The 8,479-nt window shown below is 47.3% G+C and overlaps 1 pseudogene; it reads left to right on the top strand.

The window, feature by feature from the left end:
* The first annotated feature begins 3 nt into the window (after positions 1-3).
* Positions 4-6,405, top strand: LOC107105685 (annotated as a pseudogene).
* The last annotated feature ends 2,074 nt before the right edge of the window (positions 6,406-8,479 follow it).

Raw genomic sequence — 8,479 nt, 5'->3', positions numbered from 1 at the left:
ACCCCAGTCCCTGTTCTTGTCTGGATACACGGTGGGGCATATAGCAGTGGCACATCTGGAGATGTATAACGGGGCATCCTTAGCGGCTGAGGAGGATCTCGTAGTGGTCTCCTTGAATTACCGCTTGGGGGCTCTGGGCTTCCTTTCACTACCACCAAGTGCCCCAGGTAACGCTGGCCTCTGGGACCAACAGCTGGCCCTGAAATGGGTGAAAGAGAATGCAGCCGCCTTTGGAGGAGATCCCACGCGGGTGACCATTTCAGGACAGAGTGCTGGAGGAGCCTTGGTGGGTTTCCATCTCCTCTCCCCAGGAAGCCAACCCCTTTTTGCCCAGGCTGTGATGCAAAGTGGAACTATAAAGACTATTGGGGTTTGGACAAGTCCTGAGGAGGCCAAACAGAAAGCCCTTGATCTGGCCCAGAAGCTTGGCTGTACAGAAGCTCGGCTGTACTCAAGATGATGGTGCCGATGTGGTGACATGCCTGCAGGGAAAGGATGTAGGGGGTTTCAATCAGTTATCTGCACTGAACAGCTCGATGCTTCCGAACATTCCTTTCACGCCCACCACTGATGGAGAGTTCCTCCCCAGGGACCCACAGACACTTCTGGAGGCTGGGTGCATTCCAAATAAATCCGTTCTCATTGGCACCACTTCTGACGAAGGGGCTCTGCTCGTGCCATACACTTTTCCAGATGCTAAAGATGGGCTAATAACTAGGGAGCAGCTGGTGGAGGGTGTGAAGAGGATGTTACCAAGGGCCACAGAAGAAGTTGTTCAGGCTGTGGCACAAAAATACAGCAAAGAGGTCCATGGCCCCGCATCCTACTGCTGGGCCATGGTGCAGTCCATTGGTGATTGCTTCTTTGTATGCCCCTCAGCAGAAATGGCTGCAAAGTTGACTGAAGCTGGGAGCCCTGTGTACACTTACTACTTCGCACAGCACACCTCGGGCTCCGTTTGGCCTGAGTGGACTGGGGCACCCCATGGTGCTGAACTGCCTTACTTATTTGGCACTTTTAAGACAATCCTGGCTGCCAACCAAACATGCACAGAGGAGGAGGCCGCGTTCAGCCGCAGGGTGCAGCGATACTGGGCAGATTTTGCTAGACATGGGTAAGGCATCCACTTTTCTGCTCGTGCCCTTTTGCTTGCTCCCACAGGCATGCCCATTTGTTTAAAACAGCTGAATAAGGGTTAGAAAATGCCTATCACTTCTTTCACGAATATGACTCTCCATATTAAGCTGCACACCATCCCACAATCAAATTTCCACCAGAAAGCAACACCGAAACGACACAATAATTGGCTAGAAGACCACCTACGGGATCTGATGAATCCAGATATCTTCCACCAGGCACATGTTTATTGTGGGGAAAGCTCACTCATCTATATATATAAAAGAAAGTCCCCTCACCGTAAAATCAATGCCCAGGGCAAACCGCTGGACACAGAGACACCAAATTTGGGAAGAGCTCGCTAAGAAGGGATTTTTAGAAATTCGATCCCTAAGTGGGTCAAAAATCTGGTCCCCCATTGATGCCTATGTGGCTACCAGGCAGCTGCCTCTCTGTATTCCCCACTCTCTGATTGGTCAGCTGCAGAGCTCAGTGTTCTGAAGTAAAAGAAAATCAGTAGTAGGGGACTGCAGAGAGCTAATGACAGTTGAGGAAATCAGGAGTGGCCAAGAACCACCTGTGAGGTGAAGCAAAGCTGCTGTCCCAAACCTCTCTGATGGCTTCCAACACACTCCCCCCCACCTCCTACACCTAACAGGCGGTGGTCTGTCAGGTGCAGCCCCACTTCCACAGTGGTTTCTAATACTCCTCCCCCCTCCCACACTGAACAGGCAGCTGCCTGTCAGGTATAGGAGAGGAGGTGGGATGGCTTCCAACACATTCCCTCCACCTCCTACACCTAACAGGTGGTTGTCAGGTGCAGCCCCACCTCCACAGTGGCTGCTAATACTCCTCCCCCCTCCTTCTCCTACACTGGACAGCCAGCTGCCTGTCAGGTTTAGGAGAGGAGGTGGGATGCTTACAGATGCCGGTGGGGGGTTGCTCAGTAGGATTGCCTTAGCACTGCTGCTGGCCCAGCCTCCCTGATGCCTTTAAATACAATCCTCCCCCAACACCAGACAGGGCAGTGTCTGTCAGGTATAGGAGCAGGGTCAGGGTATGAATGTTTATGGGGAGATAGTAAAGGACATTTCTAGGAGCCATTTCGATGCATGCCTCCCTCATGAACCTGAAGAAATGTCCACCACATCACCACCCGCTCACACCAACTCCACCTCTCACCTCTCACCTCTTATCGCCCCCAAGAAAGCTCCTGGCAAACATGAGCTCACCAAGCAGCTTGGCGATCCTAGCACCTGATGGCAGAACCACCAGTGTGGTCTAGAGAGCAGTCCTTCAGTAGAGAAAAAAAATAGTATGTCTCACTTCATTTCTTACACTACAGTCTTCTCCATTAGAATTCCTACAACAAATGTTGTCACAAGATCCAGAAGACTCCCCCTCGCTGTTGCTATCGTCCTCTAGCCCCCCTTGTCCCACCACCTTGGTGTCCTGACCTCAAAGCAGCAGGGGCCTCAGACACCTGAACAGGGAGGGAGGTTACTTCACCACCCCTACCAATCCGTTCCTTCTGGATGGTTGGCTCTTAGCATCTCTCTCTGTCCCTCGTGCCTTTTCCAATCCAGGTAGTCACTCTACATGATGTCATCACATCAGGGACAGCCCCACCCTTTCCTGGAATGCCCCAAAATTCCCCCTGCGAGAGGGAAGATTCAACCTGGCAACCGTAATTCTATTTACCGTATATACTCGAGTATAAGCCGACTTTTTCAGCACATTTTTTGTGCTGAAAAAGCACCCCCTCGGCTTATACTCGAGTCAATACTTCCTGGTGCCAAGCGACGGAGCCGGCGAGGCGGGGGGGGGGCCGAGCGAGGCGAGGGCCGAGGCAGGCGGAGGTCTCCGGCGGCGGCTATGCGTGCTGGCGGCGGGTGGTTTTTAATGCTGGATGGTATGGTATACAATCCGGGGTGGGAATGGGGGTGGGGGGAATAAGTTGCTTATAATTGTACTATGAGCTCATTTTCACTTCAGCTTTTGTGCGTATATTCCTTTTTCAAGAGATATTGCTGGACATGTGATTGTGGGGTCAGATTCAAAATTGGGTTGGAAAATGCTGGCCATTGGATAGGTAGCTATTAATTATGTTTTAGGCTGTAGTGCAATCCTAAAAACATTTTCCTCGAATTAAGCTCCATTGAATAAATGGGTCATACTTTTGAGTACACCAGCCCTGGTTTGTACTTAACTGGACAATCCCAGAGTTACAACTGCCTGCAAATCATTGCTCCAGCCCCGTCAGAGCGCGGGGGCCGGGCGAGGCGCTGGTGCCAAGCGACGGAGCCGGCGAGGCGGGGGGGCTGAGCGAGGCGGGGGCCGAGGCAGGGGGCCCGCCGTTGCTAATGTGATGATGGTTGTTGTATGGGTCGAGGTGTGTATAATTGATCAGTGGCCCGTTTGTCAAGCGTTAAGAGAGCTTGCTAGAAGGATTAGTGCGGCAGCTGCGGCCTGGATGAGGAAGTATTTTGTTGCGGCTTCCGTTGCTCGAGGGTGATGCGATTTGATGATAACTGGTAGGATGCTTAAGGTGTTTAACTCTAGTCCTACTCAGGCTAATAGTCAGTGGTGGCTAGATATGGTGAGGTCTCTTTTTCGGCGGCTTGCTTGCTAAACCATGATGCAGAAGGTACGGGCTTACGACCTCGATGTTGGACCCTAGGCTTATACTCGAGTCAATACTTTTTCCCAGTTTTTTGTGGTAAAATTAGGAGTCTCGGCTTATACTCGGGTCGGCTTATACTCGAGTATATACGGTATTTATCATTTAAATTTATACCCCGCCCTCCCCCGTAGGGCTCAGGGCGGCTTACAAGGCAAGATAAACTTGCTACAATAAAACAACAATACAACAACAACAATATACCTACAATTTAAAAACATACTATACAGTTTAAAAACCAGTCCTAAATCACATAAAGTGCACGGTGATAATCAAACTCCAAAACCCAAGATGGCGGGACAATTCCAAAACAATTCTTGGCAGACAGTCTATAACGTCACTGTTCAGATGTTCCAATAATCCTTCTCAGGGCTCTTCTTCGGGCCTCTTCCACACACCCCCCCCAGGATGGCAACATGATGGGGGGGGGCAGCAGCCCCTACTCGAAAGCCTGGTGGAAGAGCTCCATCTTGCAGGCCCTGCGGAACTGCATCCGATCCTGCAGGGCCCGGATCTCCCCCGGGAGCTCGTTCCACCAGGTAGGGGCCGCTACCGAAAAAGCCCTGGCCCTTGTGGCGGCCAATTTTGCATCCCTGGGCCCAGGAATAGTTAACAAATTTTGGGCCCCAGACCATACTGCTCTTGGGGGAACATATGGGGGAAGGCAGGTTGGACCCAGATGTAGGAGGACTCCAGGTTCCACATTGGAGGCAAATAGCACAAACACTGTAATATCTTATTGCAAGTGCAATTTAATTGACCAATTTCAATATAACCAAATTCATAAAGGATCACATTTTGTTTAAAACATTCACAAGGTCCATTAAACCAAAATTTCAATATGCAATTCCTTGTAAATTTCACAGCAAAAATTCTTCTTAGAAATCATACCATAAATTCTTCCTCGAGGTCGCCTTATAATGAGGAGCCAATACTCTTATCTGTGTTTCACGTGCAGAAAGCTATTCCTCAGTTTCGTAGGTGTGTAGGCTGGCAAACGCATGTGTGAGCCTAAACAGAGTAACACCCTTCTAAACCTATTTAAATCAATGGGCTTAGAAGGATGGAACTCTGCTTTGGATGGCACTGTATGTCGGTTTTTTAGCCACATGATGCATCTCTTTGAGCTACTGGTGAATTAAACAAATCAGGCATGTAGGTAATTCAGGTGTACTTACCTCAAGTGTAATGCAATTCATTATTGTTTTCATTACTCAGATTTAATTCACTAATCAAAACTTTTTAATGCTGTTTTTCCAGCCGATTAGTGGCAAACATGAAAACCTTTGAATATTGAAAATATCATTTAAAAATATAAAATACTTCAATAAAACACATAACCATACAACAGCAAAACCAGATACGAATATTGCAAACGTTCCTTCAGGGCTGAGCATAAAGCGATGAATAGTTTCAATATGCTGCATAGCTCACACAGGACCATTCCCTTTACTGCACTGAGATTCTCCCTCCCCCCATTCTCTTCACAGGAATCCTAACGGGGTGACCGCCAATGAGGTTCAGTGGCCACTCTACAATGCCACCGAGCAGAACTTCTTCCTCCTCAGCACACAACCACCCCAAGCTCTACAGAAGTCACCTGCCCGACACTGTGGTTTCTGGAAAACACAAGTTTTGAATGTCGCACAGCCAAGTGAGTTCAGCTTTTAGATTCATGGCATCTACTTTTGGTTGGCTGTGGTCAGGCTGACATCTCCTGAGAGAAATGTTTCTAGAAAATGTGGCTTGGCTTAGAATTGCACCTCCAAAATCTGGGAAGAAATTATATGTATTGTTTCATGACCCTTCCCTCAGTGGTTGGGGCTGTTTACTTACAAATCTTTCCAGCTGAATAGGCAGCAAGCATGTCCACACATACAAAAAGTGGTTCCAAAGCAAATTAGTTCAGCAGTCCCAAGATTCTTAAATCTTTTGAAAAAATCTTTCCCAGACCTCCTAAATTGGTTCTGTGGCCAAATTTAAGCTGTACAGATGGTTCTTGCCCTGACTTGGATGGCCCAAGCTGACCCGATCTCATCAGATCTCAGGAGCTAAGCAGGGTCAGCCCTGGTTAGTACTTGGATGGGAGACCACCAAGGAAGTCCAGGGTTTCTCTGCAGAGCCAGGCAGTGGCCAATGGCCTTTGTTCATCTCTTGCCTTGAAAACCTTATGATAGTTTGCCAGAAGTTAGCTGTGACTTGACGGCACTTTCCACCACCAGATGGTCCTTTGTGGGGTGCCATCCCGGTCTTATGGCATTTGTGGAGACATTTCCGGATCAGACCCCACTGTTCACTGCTCTGGAGTGTTCCTGAGTAAGAATCAGCCATTTTTAAATGGGAGAGGTTCCATAAACACAGGGCCATCTGGAAGTGGTAATTCAAGAGAACCTTTTCACTGAAAGCTCACCCTCGTGATTTCTTGTCATTCCTTCTGATTGTAAGTGGGATTTCTGCACAGGTCTCTTCTTCAGCCCACATTGCAATTTGACCACACCCTATTCCTATGTTTGTTATAGGTAACTGATGGACTTCCTGCTCCTTAAGGACAGGCCCAGCTGGTTCCAAGAAGCCTGGAAAAGCACAGGAGAATATTCCATGCTGAGTAATAAAGATCCGTTTCTTGTGCAGTTGGCTGTTTGCTTTGAGCTCACTAACACAGGTCTGCGTAAAATGTATAGCTGCAGGTCCATCTGCCCTGGAGCCCTCAGCCAAATTGCCATACTACTGTTCTGAGAAGTTCATTGTTGCTGAGTGTAAGGCGATTCACATCAGGACAAAAAATCCCAACGTGAAGTATTGGTTGATGAGGTCTGAACTTGCTGAGACTGAGAAGGAAAAAGATCGTAGTGGGGTCATAGTAGATAGCTCAATGAAAGTGTCAACCCAGTGTGCTTCACTGGTGAAAAAGGCAAACTCTACATTATGGATTATTAGGAAACAGATTGAGACTAAAACAACCAATATTTTAGTGCCCCTATATACATCTATTGTGTAGACAGATCTTTGGTGTGGCCTCATTTGGAATACTGTGTACCGTTCTGGTCACCAAATCTCCAAAAGGACACTGCAGAGCTGGAAGAAGTCTACAGGAGGGCAACCAAGATGATTCCAGGGTTGGAGCACTTTTCCTATGAAAAAAGGCTGAAGAGTCCGAGACGTCTCAGTGTAGAAAAGAGACAACTAAGAGGGACATTTTAGAGGTTTATGAAATTATGCACAGGGTGGAGAAGGTTGACAAAGAGACATTTTTCTCCCTCTCCCAGAATACTAGAACTCAACGGCATCCAGTGTAACTGATGGGCCCTAGGTTCAGGACATACAAAAGGAAACACTAGTTTACACAGAGAGTAATTAAAATGTGGAATTCGCTGCCAGAGGATGTAGTGATGGCCACTGGAGTAAACATCTTTAAAAGGGGATTAGAGAGCCTTGGACTCTATGCCCTGTTGTCTGCCATCCAGAGGAACTGGTTGGCCACTGTGTGAGACAGGATGCTTGACTAGATGGACCATTGGTCTGATCCAGCGGGGCTCTTCGTATTTTCTTATCTTTCTAGAACACTGTATCTGGAGATCATGTCAAAATCCAATAAATGTTTCTTGAAGATCCTATACAACTAATTTCGCCCGACCTAAACCCAGATTCCTTTATTTGTAGTGTGACCACTCTTACAGGATGAAATAACAATGATATAACAAAAAGAAAGTGCTGCTGATGTGGTCAGGATTGGGAAAGATCACAGATGGAGAACTAAGCCGTGGGGAAACCTCCTGCTTCCCGGTACCCAGACCAAGCAACCTATGTGGAAATTACTCTTATCACTTGGCACAGTGACACAAAGAGTAACCATTGGCACAGATGCAGTCTAGCCTTGCATCTCTCCCGTGTATATACCTCTGGGCCAAACGACAGATTGTGCAGGAGCAGAGGAGGTCTTAGCCAATGGGCAACCGGGGCAGCTGCCCTCGGCCCCATGCCAGTCGCTCCGTCCTCCCAATGGAGGGGGAGAAGAAGAAGAAGAAGAAGAAGAAGAAGAAGAATCCCAGGATCCTGCCGCTGGCTCAGTGTCAAGAAACCCAAACAGCAGAGAAGCACGGAAGGGAGTAAATTAAACAAAAAACGAAACCCAGGCAAAAATAACGGAAAACATTCAACAGACCGTATAATGATATAAACTTATATAAGTGGTGTAGTTTATCATATATATATCATATATAAATAATATATACTATGCAAATCAGTAACTCAAAAATACATAGTATTTTTGCATAGTATACATTATACATATTTCTGATAAACTACACAACTTATATAAGTTTATATCACTATATTGTCTGTTAGATGTATAGCTGCAGGTCCATCTGCCCTGGAGCCCTCAGCCAAATTCCCTGCTGCCCCCCCATCAGGGACACGTAAGGGGTTGGTCTTTCCCCATGTCAGGCGGGTGGGAGCTGTTGCCACAAGCTGGCTGCCCAAGCCCCACGTGGAGGAGCTGACACTGAGCCAGCAAATTAAACAAAAAATGAAACCCGTGCAAAAATAATGGAAAACATCCAACAGACAATATAGTGCTATAAACTTATATAAGTTGTGTAGTTATATATATATGTGTGTGTGTGTGTGTATATACACACACACACACACATATATATATAACTACACAACTTATATAAGTTTATA

This window comes from Gekko japonicus, unplaced genomic scaffold (assembly GCF_001447785.1).
Source record: "Gekko japonicus isolate JY-2015 unplaced genomic scaffold, Gekko_japonicus_V1.1 scaffold7546, whole genome shotgun sequence".
Classification (NCBI taxonomy): Eukaryota; Metazoa; Chordata; class Lepidosauria; order Squamata; family Gekkonidae; genus Gekko; species Gekko japonicus.
The sequence above is the reverse complement of the archived record's forward strand: the minus strand, read 5'-3'. Positions and strand labels throughout refer to the sequence as shown.